The sequence below is a fragment of the Miniopterus schreibersii genome (assembly GCF_964146895.1).
Source record: "Miniopterus schreibersii genome assembly, chromosome: 12".
Classification (NCBI taxonomy): Eukaryota; Metazoa; Chordata; class Mammalia; order Chiroptera; family Miniopteridae; genus Miniopterus; species Miniopterus schreibersii.
The window spans coordinates 34,820,138-34,834,976 of record NC_138112.1 but is presented as its reverse complement, the minus strand read 5'-3'; the positions used below and the strand labels follow the sequence as shown (position 1 = coordinate 34,834,976).

The 14,839-nt window shown below is 48.5% G+C and overlaps 1 pseudogene across 1 annotated transcript; it reads right to left on the bottom strand.

Moving 5' to 3' along the window:
* Positions 1 to 4,136: 4,136 nt before the first annotated feature.
* Positions 4,137 to 6,173, bottom strand: LOC308565006 (olfactory receptor 2AT4-like; annotated as a pseudogene). Its single transcript has 2 exons — positions 6,138 to 6,173; positions 4,137 to 5,062 (listed from the first exon to the last, which is right to left on the bottom strand). The product of its transcript is annotated as an olfactory receptor 2AT4-like (transcript).
* Positions 6,174 to 14,839: the final 8,666 nt, after the last annotated feature.

Below are 14,839 nucleotides of genomic sequence, written 5' to 3'. Positions count from 1 at the left end.
CATGCTGCTGCTCAGTCTACTTATTACCCAGGGAGTGGCTCCTCTCTCATGTCCAGGTGCAGCAGCTCCGCCTGCCTCTGAGTTCTCGGGGTGCCCCCCCCACTCACGTTTCAGTGGCAGGAGGGGCAAATGCCCTCTTGTAGGACAACTCTCTTCCTGATGGAGCCCAAGCTGACGGTTCATCTCCCACTGCTCAGGCACACCTTGGCTCTATTATCTTCCTTCCTCGTGGCTGCTATGGCCCAATGGGTGTTCCGTTTAGTTCTTTTATGCCCACTCTGCCCTGGGCTCCTGTAATAGCAAGAAGAAGCCACGGGGAGTTGTTGTGAGAGCCATTGCTGCTAGGAGGGACCCAGAGACCTGAAAGCTGTGGCTTCTCAAAGACAAAAGAACCCTAAAATAGAGATTGGTCACTAAATTGTCCTGGGGTCAACACCGGGACTGCTAGACTTGGGCTGAGGCAATACTGGCTAGGTCCCACTTCCAATGGCCTCTGATGAGTGGCCCAGGCAGCTTCATATTTACATCTGCATCACTGCTGTTTGAACCCCAGTGATTCCACAAGCAGTTTCCCTTTGAGTTCTTTAAAACGACATCTATCTTTTTTTCTTTTGTAAAACAAATGAACAAAAACCACCTTTCATGTCCCAGAATCATACAATATCAGAACCGAAAAAAGGTTTTTTTAAATCTTCAGTTCTAACCCAGTTCCCCTGCCTCTCCACTTCCTCGCCACCTTTTAATATTTTCCTGTTTTGCTCTGATACTGATTTGGATTGTGTAGTCTGGCTTCTAGATTTGGAAGTGATGAATGGCAAATGCTTTGTTTAAAATGAGCTTAGGAGAAACCAGCCTGGGTGTGTACTCCTTGAAAGAAAACTTCAGAGGCCACCCCCACCCCCCACCCCATGACCTGGGCAAGAGGGTAAACCTGATTGTCTCCATTTTAAATGATTATCCCCTAGTTAACCAGAATCCCATTCCAAGTTTGTCACCAGGTTTTTTTCTCACACCTGAAGGGATGCAAACTGCACTGCCCTGGACATTTCTGCTCTCAGAGAAGCAGTCATGGCTGATGGTCCCAGGTGAGGGCAGAAACATAAAGAGCCAAAGCTAGAGGGGTCCTGAGGGACCATCAGGTCCAGCTGCCCCTCTCCTGCCTCCTCTGCCTTACTGCTTTGCAGATGGAGGTAGGGATGCTGAGACTCGGGTGGAGCGGTGGCACATGGCTTTTCCCTGGCAGGTGGTGCTGGACTATCCAACAGGTAGATCAGGTACATGCTGGGTCACCACAAGGCAGGGGCACCGAAAAGACTTCCTGAAAGAATTTCACATTGGATATTTCAAAGCACCATAAAACTAGATCATAGAAAATATTTGAATTTGGCTGGATTTTCTTACACTTATTTTACAGGTTAGGGTTCTTGTTTTAGTTTGAATTACATCTGAGTGGTGCAGCCCTGTGCTTAGAGCCTAAAAGGATGCAATTAGTTTTTCTGGGCACCTGACCCTGGTTCTACACCTCCCCTCCCTACATCTTGCTCCTGTCTCTCCACTCTGGTCTTTGCTGAGATTTGGCACTTTACCCCCAAGTTCACTCACCTGCCAAGCCCTGTCCACTTTGGTCTCTCCTGTGGTGTCTCCTTTGTATCTTCCAACCTGGCCTGGCAGAGAAGAGCCAGGCGGGTGCTGAGCGGTGGCCCATTAAACCCTCTAATCCCTCCTTTCAGCCAGGTCTGCTGGGGCCCTCTCCCTCAATATGGGGCTCCTTGGGGACTGTGCTCCCTCCACCCCTTCACGCAGGATTAACTTTTGGCCCCACCAGAGCATGTGTTGGGAGGGGATTTGCCCTGGGGATTTACTGATAATGAGAAGAGCATTGTTAACAACCCTTGGTGCTTCCAGAACTTACAACCAACAGAGCAACTTTTATTGACATTATTCCATCTGGTCCTCAGAACAGCCAGGGGAGACAGCAGCCCAAGAGGAGGAAAGTAAGGTCCAGGAAGTGAAATGACCTGCCAGTGCTGACGCTGACGTTTAGTGTCGGAACCGCAGGTCACACCCAGGGCTGCATCCCCAGGCCTGTGCTCTGCACTATTCCACCGTGGGTAAGGGCATAGGGTCTAAAGTAAAAAGCCCTGAATTTGAATACCAGTTTTAGTATATTTTAGCTATGTCACCTTATGTAATTAATCTCTCTCTCTCTCTTTTTATTTTATTTTTACTTTTTATTGAATTTATTGGGGTGGTCTTGGATAATAAAATTATATAGGTTTCAGGTGTACAATTCTACGATACATCATCTGTACATTGCTTAACCTCTTTGAGTCTGAGTTCCTCCATCTGTACAATGGAACCGAACAATATTACCCATCTCAGAGAGTTTCTGAGAGGATTTTACAAGATAAGGGCTAGAGGGTACTTGGAGTGGAACATGCTTATTTGAAAATTACTACAGGAGTTTTGTTTGTAACACTTGGCACAGAGGAGGTGCTTCCTGCTATATTCAGTTTCCCAGGGGACTGTGGCTGTCCATCTCCTGCAAGATAAGATGTAACTTTCATGGGTTCTTATGGTCTCTAGATGCCAAACATCTGGCTTTACCAGGAACTGCAGTCAACAGCTGGCACCTGAGCTTAGACTACTTAGTACTCAGTAGTCGGTTTGTTCTGCTTATGAAGCTACTCTCTTGCTCCTTCTCCCCCAAAAAGAAAGCAATAGGGTTAGTGCCATTATACTATATCTTAGGATGTATGTGCGTGAGCTGTTAGCATCTAACACTCAGCTGCTGGAGGGCCAGCCAACAATTGCGTCTACTACAGTCTACCCCTTGAACCCCTCAGATTCATTCACTTATCATGAGACGTTCATTCCATTTGGACACAGGGTTTCCACAATTTGAAGGAAAATCTCTAAGAGAAGAGTTGATGGGATTAATTCTTTCCCCTCCTATTTTTGCCGATCTGACAAAAAAAAGTAGATATAATTTTGACTCATTAACACTAGATGGCTATTGTTGTGTTGGTTGTTGTCATTTTTTATTTGACAATTTAAGGGAAAAGAGGTCAGTGCCCCTGACTAAATAGGCAGGTGTTACATGTTTTAAAAATTCTTACAGCACACCAGTGAAAATTGCTGTACTAGATGGCTTCCCTTCTAGCCTGCTCATGCCCTCCTCACTGGTTACTATGCCTCACCAGGCTATGGTTGCTTTAATTGCCCATTTACAGTTCAACTCTGTCATGGAAGAAACAAGAAATGCTTCTGTGCCTGAGTGCCAACATCCAAGCCCTCATTGTAGAAGAGCAGTCTTACTTTCTCTTGAAGATTGAGGTCAATTAATTACTTTTGCAAATATGGTAACTTTTTTTCTTTTTACACATTTAGTGAGACTTACTGTGTCTCCTGTGGTATCAGGACTGCTTAATCCACAAAGTCTAAAGTCATTGGGACTGAAGCACAAATTCCCCCAAATGGGTCACTGTGGGTAATGGTGAGTGAAGCCACTCTAATTTCCACCCAGTGATTCTTGGCAGGAAGCATCCTTTTTTAATGGGCAGTCATGCTGAAAATGGATCCTTCCCATTGGACAGGAACATGAACCCATTACCATTCCCCAATTGGAGCAGCTAGTGGTTTTCTTATGCAGTCATTTCAAGCCTCCACCTGCCCCCAACTATACTGCTGATACATGAGTGCTCACTAACAAACAAGTGATACCAATGCCAAAATTATAAGAACTTACAGGAAAAAAATTTGACATTGAATTAAATGCTAACCTCTTGACTCCCACAAACCCCTTTGCTTCTCTCTCTCCTATCACCTTATATTATTTCTCTGAGTCTGACTCCCTCAGTAGACAATGAATACCTTGAGGGCATCAGCTGTGTCTGGTTTATTTCTGTCTCCAGCACCTAGTAAATATTTTTGTAAATGATTGCATGATCGACTTTTTATTCATTACATTAACAACTGGTAAAAATTGTGAAGACTACAATTATTCTATAGCATCAGTGGGAAGGTTTCTTGATCCACTAGTATTTGAAGACCAGGTTTTAGCTTTCTGCTCAACTAAATGAAGCCAATTTAGGCTGCTGTAATTCATTGAAAAATATTTGTGTTTCTATTTGGTGCTAGGAATTGTCATTGGTATCCAGGGAACTGGATTGGTTGCATCCAAGGATTAAGGCCCCAGAATGCCCTGGGTCCTGGGGACATGCCATTTTGGTGATGGCTGCTTTGACATCTTTGTTCTTCAGTGTGCAGATGAGAGGATTAAGAGCAGGTGTGAGAATGGTGAACACCACATTGCCCATGATGTGGAAGTCCAGGGGCAGGTCAGCCCCATGGGCCATGTAAGCTATGGCAATGGAGGAGGAATAGGTGCCAACCACCAGGGAGTAGGAGCTGCAGGTGGAAAAGGCTGTCAAGTGTCCTTCTTAAGGGCTGATCTGAAGCACTGAGGCCAAGATGTGGGCATAGAAGAGAAGCACCAGCAGAAGGGGCAGGAAGGACACTACCATAGTGATTCAGAAGCCAATGAGGGTCTGGCCTGTGGTGTAAGAACAGGAGGCCTGGACCACAGCCAAGTGGTCACAGAAGCAGTGGTAGACCTGGGCCAAAAGCCATGTGGGATGTCTGCACCACTGCTGGGATGGCAGGAGGAGGGCAGTGAGCCAGGCACTAGCTGCCAGTGCAGCATTGGTCTGTGGGGTCATGAGGACAGGGTAGTGTAGTGGGTGGCAGATAGCCACATAGCGGTCATAGGCCATGACCACCAGGATGAAGGCTTCAGAGCAGTTGAGGCCATGAAGAGGTACATCCGTGGGAAGCAGGTAGAGAAGCTGAGGAACAGGTTCCCAAGCAGGACTAGGGACTGCATCTTGGGGTCGGTGGTTGTATTGGAAAGGATGTCCAGGGCTGAGAGATTGATTAGGAAGAAGTACATGGGCTTGTGGAGGCTGGGCTCTGCCACCATAGTCACCAGGATCAGGCTGTCACCCATCAAGATGAGCAGGTAGAAGAGCAGGAAGATGAAGAAGACAGGGAGGAAGAGGGACTTTTATAGAGAATGGATGCCAGGTAGGTAGAAGACAGGTAAGGAGTCCTCTGATCGATTACAGTGGTTCCATAGTGGGTCCCGGCTGGATGTCTGCAGACAGACACTGGGAACATCAGCACATCTGGAAATCAGAACAATCAGGGAAACATTAACTAGAATATGCATACTTTTCTTTCCAATCATGGATCTCAATCCTGACGGTTTCTTTGTGCCTGGAATTTCATTGCACAACTAAGATGCCCAGATGGTGAGGTGTCTAATGAGCAATGGTTGAACGAGCAGGTCTTGTCTGGTAGAGAAGAGAGCCCCACGTATGGAATAAGTTTTTTTATAATCAGAACTATCCCATTAGGAAAAAGAGTGGCTTGAAAATTAGCGAATTCCGTGTAACTGAGGTATGCTAAAACTGGGGTCTTTTTGGTTGAAATGCTACAGAGGAAGTTTAATATTTGGATAGGAGCTAGAGTAAAGACCTTTAAGCAACCTTCTAAACCTGGATCCATTGATTCTTTTAAAAAAGCAACAGAAAAGAACCGCATCAATCAGATTGTAGGATCTGGAGGAAAAATTTATTCTACCTAAGAAAAATATTCTTGAGAAGCATCCATTTATGTTCAAATGTCAAAAAATCAAGTAGCTTCTTTATTAGTTCATTCCCTTTAAGGATGTCTGATGTAGTAGCCCAGTTCCTGCTACCACAGGTTTGGGGACACCCTGGGTATGGTAATGTTGATGATCCACTTGCCAGATTTTGCCTGCTGTCAGCACGGGAATCTTGACTGCTGTCCTTTGGCACAAGCCCATCCTGTCCAGGTATCTCTACACAGCAGTTCCTGGGTGGAGGCCTTTAACTTGAGGCCTTGTGAAGACAACAGGGTGACTGATTGAGAGTGATTAAGCTAAACCCAGGAGTGAAAACTCCGTGTACTTTACTCTAAAGTTCCGTTGACTCTGCTTATGTACCTCTGGGCCCAGATGATTGCCAGTGGCCTCTGATAAAGACTTCAGCTCATGAGCTCTAAGGAACTGACGGGACCCTGCTTCAGGGATGGCTGGAAGAACCACTCCGTACAGCTTTGTCTGGTTCCTCTTCTATGCCCCACGCCATTCTCATTCATTCCTTCTGAGCTGGGATATTGTGTTTCTTGAATCAGTGTTCTGTGTGTACATTTCCATTCACTTGAGGATTCCCCTTCTGTGATATCTTATTGTGATATTGATAGGGTGCCTCTTCCTCCACGGAGCACTCCAGGATGCTGTGTGCTTAACCCAAGAATGGGTTAACCTGCTGCTGGGGCTCTCTGTCTGCCTCAGTCTAACTTGGGTGCCCTGTGACCTATCTTTGTAGTCTGTCTCTTAGTCATATTTAGGGACCAACCATCCTGATTTGCTCAGAACTGCCTAGTTTTAGCACTGAAAGTACCATATCCCAGGAAATCACTCAGTTCCCAGAAAACCCAGATGTTGGTCACCCCAGGAAGGTAGAGACATTATGCCTTTGGTAGGAGTCATTTCCTGAATGGAATCCATATTGAAGACAGATTCTCCCCCTGTTGGGGAAAAACAGACTCTAGGTACCTCCTGAGTCACTCCATGTGTCTTCCCTTTCCTGACCGCTGCAGCCCGGCAGCTGCTACTGTTTAGCCATGTTACGCCCACGCCCTGGAGCCTTCCTTTTTTGGCCCCAGCTCGGAGGGCACCACAGAGCACTGAGGTCTCAGAGCCAGTGTCGGAGAGAAGGCCAAGCGCCCTGCAGTGGAGAGGTTAGGGCGCATCCACGGCAGCCCAGGACCCCAGAAGCGAGGGTCCCCAGCCCACAGACTGAGCGGCAGGAAGTGCCGATCATTCTGCGCCGTGACTAAGCGATCCAGGGCCAGGTTTTGCTGACTTTCAGCCTCTCTGCCCCCGCAAACCCCGGAGCAGTTCTACTTGGTTTTGAAAAGCCACCTCCACTTTCTCCCCCTTCTAGCAAAACCCTTCTCATGTCACAGAATATATAACAGTGGAAATGGCCCTGCAGATAGTTCAGGCCCTGAACCTTTCTTCACAAATGAAAAATCAGGGTGGGGATGGGGATGGGGAGCAGCCCCGAGGGCCAGCAGCCGTCAGTGCTGGGGCTGGTCCTGGGAACCAGGCCTCCTGGCTCTGGCCTTGGACTCTGCCCACCAAGCTAGGCCACCCGGAGAATTTGGGAGCTCTGGTTTCCACTTGGGGGGGGGGGAATGAGACGAAAGGGTTGATTTTCTTCTCTCCATTTCTTAGGCTGATGTCAGAGACAACTATACATTTCTCTCTTGTTCTGAGGGCACTTTCAGTTTCAGGTGGGCTGGTTACTAAATAGAGGCTCTACGTGGTTAGAAAAAATGCTCTTTTCAAGAAATGGCTTAAGGAAGAGATAGGCTGGGCACATCTGTGGGGAAAAGGGTCATGGTAGCGGCCCCGCGTCCTGAGCAGCAGTGTGGTACCCCTGGTGCCTGGGGAAACTAGGCTCATAATAACCCGCTCAACAAATATTTTTAAGTAAATGAATTAAGAAATGAATGGGTCAACCTGGGTTAAACTGAACTTTTCTGCATAATGGACTAGTCAGAAGGGATTTTTATTTTCTTTTATTTTAGCATCTAAGTTGATACAAACTGCATTTCCCTGAGAGGCAGTTCCCCCAACTGACCGGGCCCATGAAGCTGGTTGTGCAGGGTTTGCTGGGCAATCACAGAATGTCAGAGCCAGAATTGTCCTTAAAATGCAAGCAATGTCGCCCAATCCCCATTTCCCCTATTTTTCAAATAAAAAAAGCTCAGGGGAGGCAGTGACTTGCTCAAGGTCACACAGGGAGTTGTTGGCAGAGCTGCACTAGAAGCCAGACTCCTGGCTCCTGCCCAGGACGCCTGTCTAGAGCTCCTAAGAATCCACCATGGGAGAGGCACTGAAGCGACCCTGTCTGGCAGCCCAGATCATTCTGAGTGTTGTTGTTCTGTTTCCCTCACCTGCCTGGGGGTTTGCCTGTCAGGGTAGAGGTTGGCTCTGACTCCTTTCCTATAAAACCAGCGTCTCAGTGGGGCCCAGCACTTTGCTTTCAGTGTTTCCACAGGCACAGACTGGAGCATGGCCACCCTGACACCTCAGGCCTTTCTCTCTAGTATTCCTGCAGAGTCAGACAATACTTGACTTTATGGAGAGCTTCTGGTCCTGCTCCTGTACTGTTGCTGAAAGGGCGAGGGAGACCCAGAGAGGGGCTATGACCTGGCCAACATCACACAGTTAGCAGGTCAGCAGCAGAGCCAGCCAGCCCAGAATGCTATAATTGGGGTAGAAATATTTTAGCCCATCTCCCTTCTCTTAGAGCCCCTGTCACAATGGGTTAAGGGTCCTTAACTGCCTGCCCCTCTAAACCCTGCCTTCCCAGAACCTGTCCCTCCTTGGGCTCTGACCAGCTCTGGGCACTTTCTTATAGCCTCCATGCCCAAGACCTCTGCAAGGTGGCCCAGTTCACTTGCAACCCAGGCCACTCCAGCTGCTCCCTCCTCTCCCCAAGCCGGCACTGCCTCAATGGGGAGGACCAGACTGGGGCTGAGCCTGGTTCCATTCAACTCCCAGGCCTTGCCTATCCTTACCTGCTGGGGCCCTGTCCTCTGAGGTTCCCTTCTACTGGGGTTCCAAGTAATGTTTTTCTAGGGATTCCCAAGTGACTGATTAAGAGCTACCTACCACTGGGCTTTGCTGATATTAGAACAAGATTAATTGTCCTCACTGGGGCACAGATCTCTGGATTAACCAGATTGGCTGAGTATACTGCCCATTTTAAAGATTAGGAGAACTGAGGTTCAACATCCATTCTACATTGAATGAAGCTGTCAGTTTGCTGAGTGCCTGATCAGAGTGAATTGACACAATCTAGTGGGAGAGCCAATGAATAAACTGACCATCAATTATATCCAGTATGATCTGTCACTACTATAGAGTTGAAGGGCTCAGAGGAGGTAACAGAGTGGGCTTGCATCATGGAAGACATCTTTTGGGTGGGTATGAATTATAAGCAGATGAGGAAAGCACTCTAGACCAATAAGGCAGGGACAAAGTCAGGAAGGGGTGAAAAAAAGCAGGAGGCGTATTAAAGGGCAGATCCAAGTGTGTTTGGGATGCAATATTGAGGGAGAGATTGGGAGTCTCAAACGATGAGGCTAAAGAGGTCGGCAGGGTCCAGAGTGAGCAGGGTCTCAAATTCTAGGCCAGGGAATAGGAACTCAGTACAAGGACATGGGAGAGCCAGGGCTGGCCTTCAGGCAGGGGACTGACAGTCTGCTGCATGTTTCAGAAAGATCACATCCGCTGCCACATGGAGAATGGATTCGAGTGGGAGAGGATTCTAGAGTCAGGGAGACCCAGCAGGGAGCTGGATAGCAAGGAGAGGAGTGAGAAGTAACAATGACAGTCATGACAGAGCTGCTGCCCTTCACTCGGTGCTTACTTGTGCTCTATAGGTGAGGAAGCTCAGAGAGGTTACGTAACTAAGCCGGCTTTGGACCTTCCTCTGGGCCAACAGTGAGTCGCTGTTAGAATCCTATCTATTTCCACGGCCCACACCTCTTAACTATCAAGGCTTAGAGAAATGTTTGAGGCAGAACGGTCAGAACTGATCATTGGAAGCATCCAAGACAGCGCTCAGCATTCTGGTTTGGATGACAAGGCAGACAGATGGTGGCGATACTGACTGAGGTGGAGAGCATGGTGGTGGGCGGTGGGCAGTGTAGATGGGAAGAAGGTTGAGTTTGTTTTTGGACATGTTGCATTTGAGGAGCCTGTGGGACATCCAAGTGGGGATATCTGGCAGATGTGTATGGGTTTATGTCTGGAGCTCAGGGGAGAACTGAGTTGCAAACAAAAATCTGGGAGGTCTATGCTCTGTGGAGCCTAGAGAGAGTGTAGAGTGAGAGGGACAGAACCTTGGAGGAAACCAGCACGAGGCTCAGGCAGGACAAGAAGGGTCTGTAAATGATGCTGAGAAAACAATGGCGGGAAAGTGACACAGTGGCGGGAGAGAGTGATGCAAACCCGGGAGAGGATGACAGCCCAGAGGAGCCCCAACATGTGGCCAGCAGCAGTAAAAGCTGCTGATGTGACCAGATGATGAGAGGCGACGAGTGCCCAGGGGATCCAGCAGGGAAGAGGTCACTGGTGAGCAGGTCCAGTGGAAGTGGGTATGGGAGGTTAGGGAGTGAGTAGGTAGAGTAGACAACATTTTCAAGATGTGTGGCTGTGAAGAGATGTTGATGACTGGAGGGTAATGAGGGGTCAGGGAGGATTTTGCTGAATTTTTAAATTGGAGATTTTGAGCAGATTTCCCACCATTTGTTGGTGGGAATTAGCTAGTGGAGGAGAGGTGGAAGGGATGGGAGAGGAAGGGATGGTTAACAGAGAAGGAGAGCCCTAGCCAGTTTGGCTCAGTGGTTAGGGCGTTGGCCCTTGGACTGAAGGGTCCTGGGTTCGATTCCAGCCAAAGGCACATACCTTGGTTGCAGGCTCAATCCCCAGCCCAGTCAGGGATTCTGTGGGAAGCAACCAATCGATGCATCTCCTCGTGAGTCATGTGGGAGAGAAGAAGGTAAAAAGGGGAGGGGGTAAAGACAAGTTTGCAGATCTAGTGGCCCAAGTCGGGGACAAGTCTCATGTAGACAGAAGTGGTGGGAGGATTTTGTGAAGCCGCTGAGATTGCGGGAGAGTTTGTTCTCTCTCCTCATGGGACTGGGTGCCCATATAGTAAATACATGCTCGGATCTTGGTGCCAGACTGATGTGAATTCAAGCCTGGCATTTAGCTTTTGAAGACTCTGCTTCCTCTTCTGTAAAATGGGTTTGTTCATTGAATAAGTATCTCTTGAGACAAGCTCTGTGCTAGTGTGGTGCAGGTTGAGAAGAGTGAAGGACACCAGCAGGTGTCATTAGCATTTCCCACCGAGATTGCACAAGCCCTGTCCCTCTCTCCTGGTACCACAGAAGGTCCGTAACATTCACAGTCCAGATCTCACCCTCCTCAGAGAATGAGGAGGTTCAGAAACATCTCTAGGAGGAGCCCGTGTATCTCAGGAACATTTGTGAGCTCAGAACAGAAAACAACTCTGAAGGTCCCACCAGAGTGGAGGCCAGCTGCCTGTCCTGGAAAGTCATCAGTGACGCTTTGTCTCTCTCCATCTCGCCCCCATTGCTCCTCACCCTCACCGGTGTGAAGCTCTGACAGACACGAGAGACTGGAAAAGGAAAGTACCAAGGAGGAAAGGGAAGTTATAAATATGTCCAGGGAGAGCCCATGCTGCCTTCCTGGCTATGGGCAGGAGGCCCCTGGAGCTCTGGAGGGGAGAGTCCAGAATCAGGGCCCACTGTTGGGGCCTCCCACACGCTCATCACCAGCACCAGCCTTCCTGACACTAGGAGGCAGAGTGGCATCAACTTTGGGTGCCAAATACACTTAGGTTCAAATTCCAGCTCCTCCATTTACCAGCTCCACTTCGACAACTGTGACTTCACTTGTCTCTGCCTCTGTCTCCCCTTTGTGAAGTGGGGTGACAGTGCCAGCAATACTGGTGAGAGTACTTTGCAAACTGTGAAGTGCTGTGGAGATTTCCATTGCCATCATCATCATAGTTGCAGAGAGGCCATCCCCTGGATGTCTTCCCCTCTGTGATTTTTCACCCTCAAAGTTGCCTCTTGGCTGGAGGCAGAGGAACTGGCTGATGGAAAGCTCCTCAAGGGTCTGGCCAGCCTATACAATGCTCACTGACCAAGGCCATGTAGAAAACTAAGATATGATCCTGACCTCGTCCATTTTCTTTCTGGGGGAGTCAGTAAACATTGGGATGAAGAGGGGACTGGTGGAGGCTTGGAGATGGTCCTTCAAGGGTGAGTGCTAATCCTGTGATGAAGGGAGGAAGGGCATCTGACCAGGGGGACCTGCATAATCAACACCAGGACATGAGTGTGCCTGGTGTGCTCTGGGAGGGATCAGGCCAAGGGAGGGGAGAGAATTGGTCAGGTAGGTTATAGATATGTGATGAGGAACATCAAATGTTAGGCTAAGAAATAAATTTTGCTCTGAAGAGCAGGGCTGGGTGCTGTAAGATCAGGGTTTGGAAAGATGACTCCAGTAGAATGTGGGAGATGGATTAAGACAGGGAAACTGGAGTCACAGAAGAGTAAGGATACTGTGCAAGGGTCTAGGAGAGATGAGGAGGGGACTCTGACTTGAAGGATGGAGGAGGAGATGGGAATGTGAAGGACCTTAGAGTTGCCACAGGCTATGGGGAGGGAGAAAGGAAGGGAGTCAGGGATGGGCTTGACTCCAGTGAGACTGGGAACTCAGAGCAGGGACCTGGGAGGGCCAGGTTTCCAGGCCAGTGATGACCTCCTTGCTGAGCTGGAGGTGCCTGGGGGACCCCCAGGAACAGGTGAACATCAGGAGGGAGAGCTCAGAGCAGAACCTAGGGATCACCAGCTGGGGTTTAGGCTCTTCCTACTGTGGGAAGGAAACCTGAGATTTGAGGAAGAAAGTGACATATGAAGGTCACTCAGATGGTCATCAGTAGAAAAGGCCTGGAATCCATTCTAAGGTGCTTAGCTTAGTACTAAACTCTGTACTCAACCCCATGGCCTAGGGACTGGTGGGCAGATGACTGAGACATCAAACTAGCCCTTTGAGACAGTTAAGCCCCATTGTTCAGGACATGAATTCTGGGGCCAGACTATCTAGGTTAAATCCTGGTTCTGTCTCTTACCAGTTGTGTAACCTTGGGCAAGTCTCCTACCCTCTGCGTGCCTCAGCTTCCTCATTTGTAAACTGGGGATTATAATGGATAGTTGGTAATGTTAATGGAATTAATGCAAGTAAAGTACTTAGAACAGTGCTTGACATGTAATGAATGTTGGTCCTAATTATCATATCCATTTTATAGTTAAGGAAACTGAGGCAACAACGCCACATAGCTGGTTGTTGGCACAGCTCAGGCCTGCATGACTCCAAATATTGCATTGGTTTGCTTATGCTGAAGTGCCTTCTCTTGCAGTTATTTCTGGAAATGGTTGATGCTTTTAACTCAAGAGACAGGAGTACCCAACTTAAAGCCCTTAGAGGAGACCCCGTGGTCCTCTAGGCTCCCTGTCTGGGCCCAGCTCTGGTTCTGACACTGAGGCAGGACAGTAAGAAGCTAGGAAAATTCGTTGGCAAGTGGAATGAGGGAAACTGAGACAAGGTCTTATCTTCCCTAAACAAAGATACTTAGTAGCAAATGATTTACATATTTCAGACACTGCAGGGACAGACCAATCTCATTCCGGTCCCTCTTCAATGACATTTTTTAAAGATAAAACTAACCAAAGAATGACCCTGACTCCTCTATACACTCATTTTGATGAATCAACATATTGAAGGACACACCTGGAAAACTAATAAATATTCTGTTAAGACCCTCTACCAGGACCTCACCTAGGATGCCCTTCAGAAGAGAGATAAAAGCCTCAAGACAAAGGACCCAGAGCGGGCTCTCTCTAGACCATGCGCATGCCTTTTCTCAGGCATGAACTTTTACTTTCTTTCTCCTAAACACTAAGAATCCCCACAAGACTTGCAACCAGGGGAGCAGCAGATAGTGGCAGCTCATCCCAGACTAACCCCCTGAACCTGTCTCCAAGGTCCGTCCCCCTTTTCTCTGACTTTCCAGTGAGCTAAAAGCAGCCCCACCTTGTCTCACTTCTGCACTATAATTTTTACTTCTCAGGGAATTCACACAGCCCAGCATGGCTCACTTCTCTCCTACAACGTTTCTAGAAAGCCAAAGCAGTCTAGGCTCTCTTCTGTTGCTTCTTCTACCCTAAGCTCCTCCTTTGTTTCACTGTCCCCAGCTCTAATAAATGTACTCTCAAAATGATCTGGACTTGTGTTGTGAAATCTTTCCTGCACAAAGTCAAGAACCCACACACTATAGGCCAGCCCAAGGCAGACCAACTCAGGGCCTGTTCCCATCTGGTAACAACACCACTATGAAGCCTGTATGCTGCCCTTGCCTAAGGCCAGGCCCGCTCTGTGTGGGACACCTCAGACCTGGTCTCTCCCCTCCCCTAGGTAGACAGATCTGTGTTCCACCGGGGGGGGGGGGGGGGGGGGCGGGGATAGGGCAGGCATGTAAATACGGACAGCACCACTTGGAATGGTGACAGAATTTTAGACACAAGTGCCAGGAACAGTTGATTGGAGTGAGCCAATCTAGAAAAAGTGTGCATGGAGTGGACGGAGTAGTCGTGTTTGGGTGGGACATGAAAAGGAGAGAATCAAGCAAAATGCAAGCTGACAATGCTCCAAATAACAACACTGATGAAAACAAGTTAGCTTGTTCCAGCCCCTCCCAAAAGAGTTAGAACAGAGGCAAACCAGGGGTCCTATGCCAGCCCAGCCCGGGCCTGATGCCAGGCAGAATTCTCCTTGCCCGTGCACTCCTCACTGGAGATGTGCGGAGGGACAGCCTGGCTGAGAGGCAGCTGCCCACACTCACTCTGCTCCCTGCCTTCCCCATGTCAGGCTCGGAGCCCCACCTGGAGCGGAAGCGACTCGTCTTCCTAGTGAAGCACGTGGACATGCTGCCCCAGCAGCTGTCCTAAACTCTGCCCAGTCACAGAAACGAATCGGGGCAGTAATGGCCTATGGATTTATTTATTTTTCCCTTTATTCACTGGCCAATAGATTGTTTTAATTCTCTCACTAGCTGAAACTAAGCTTTTCACTTTTAGGTAG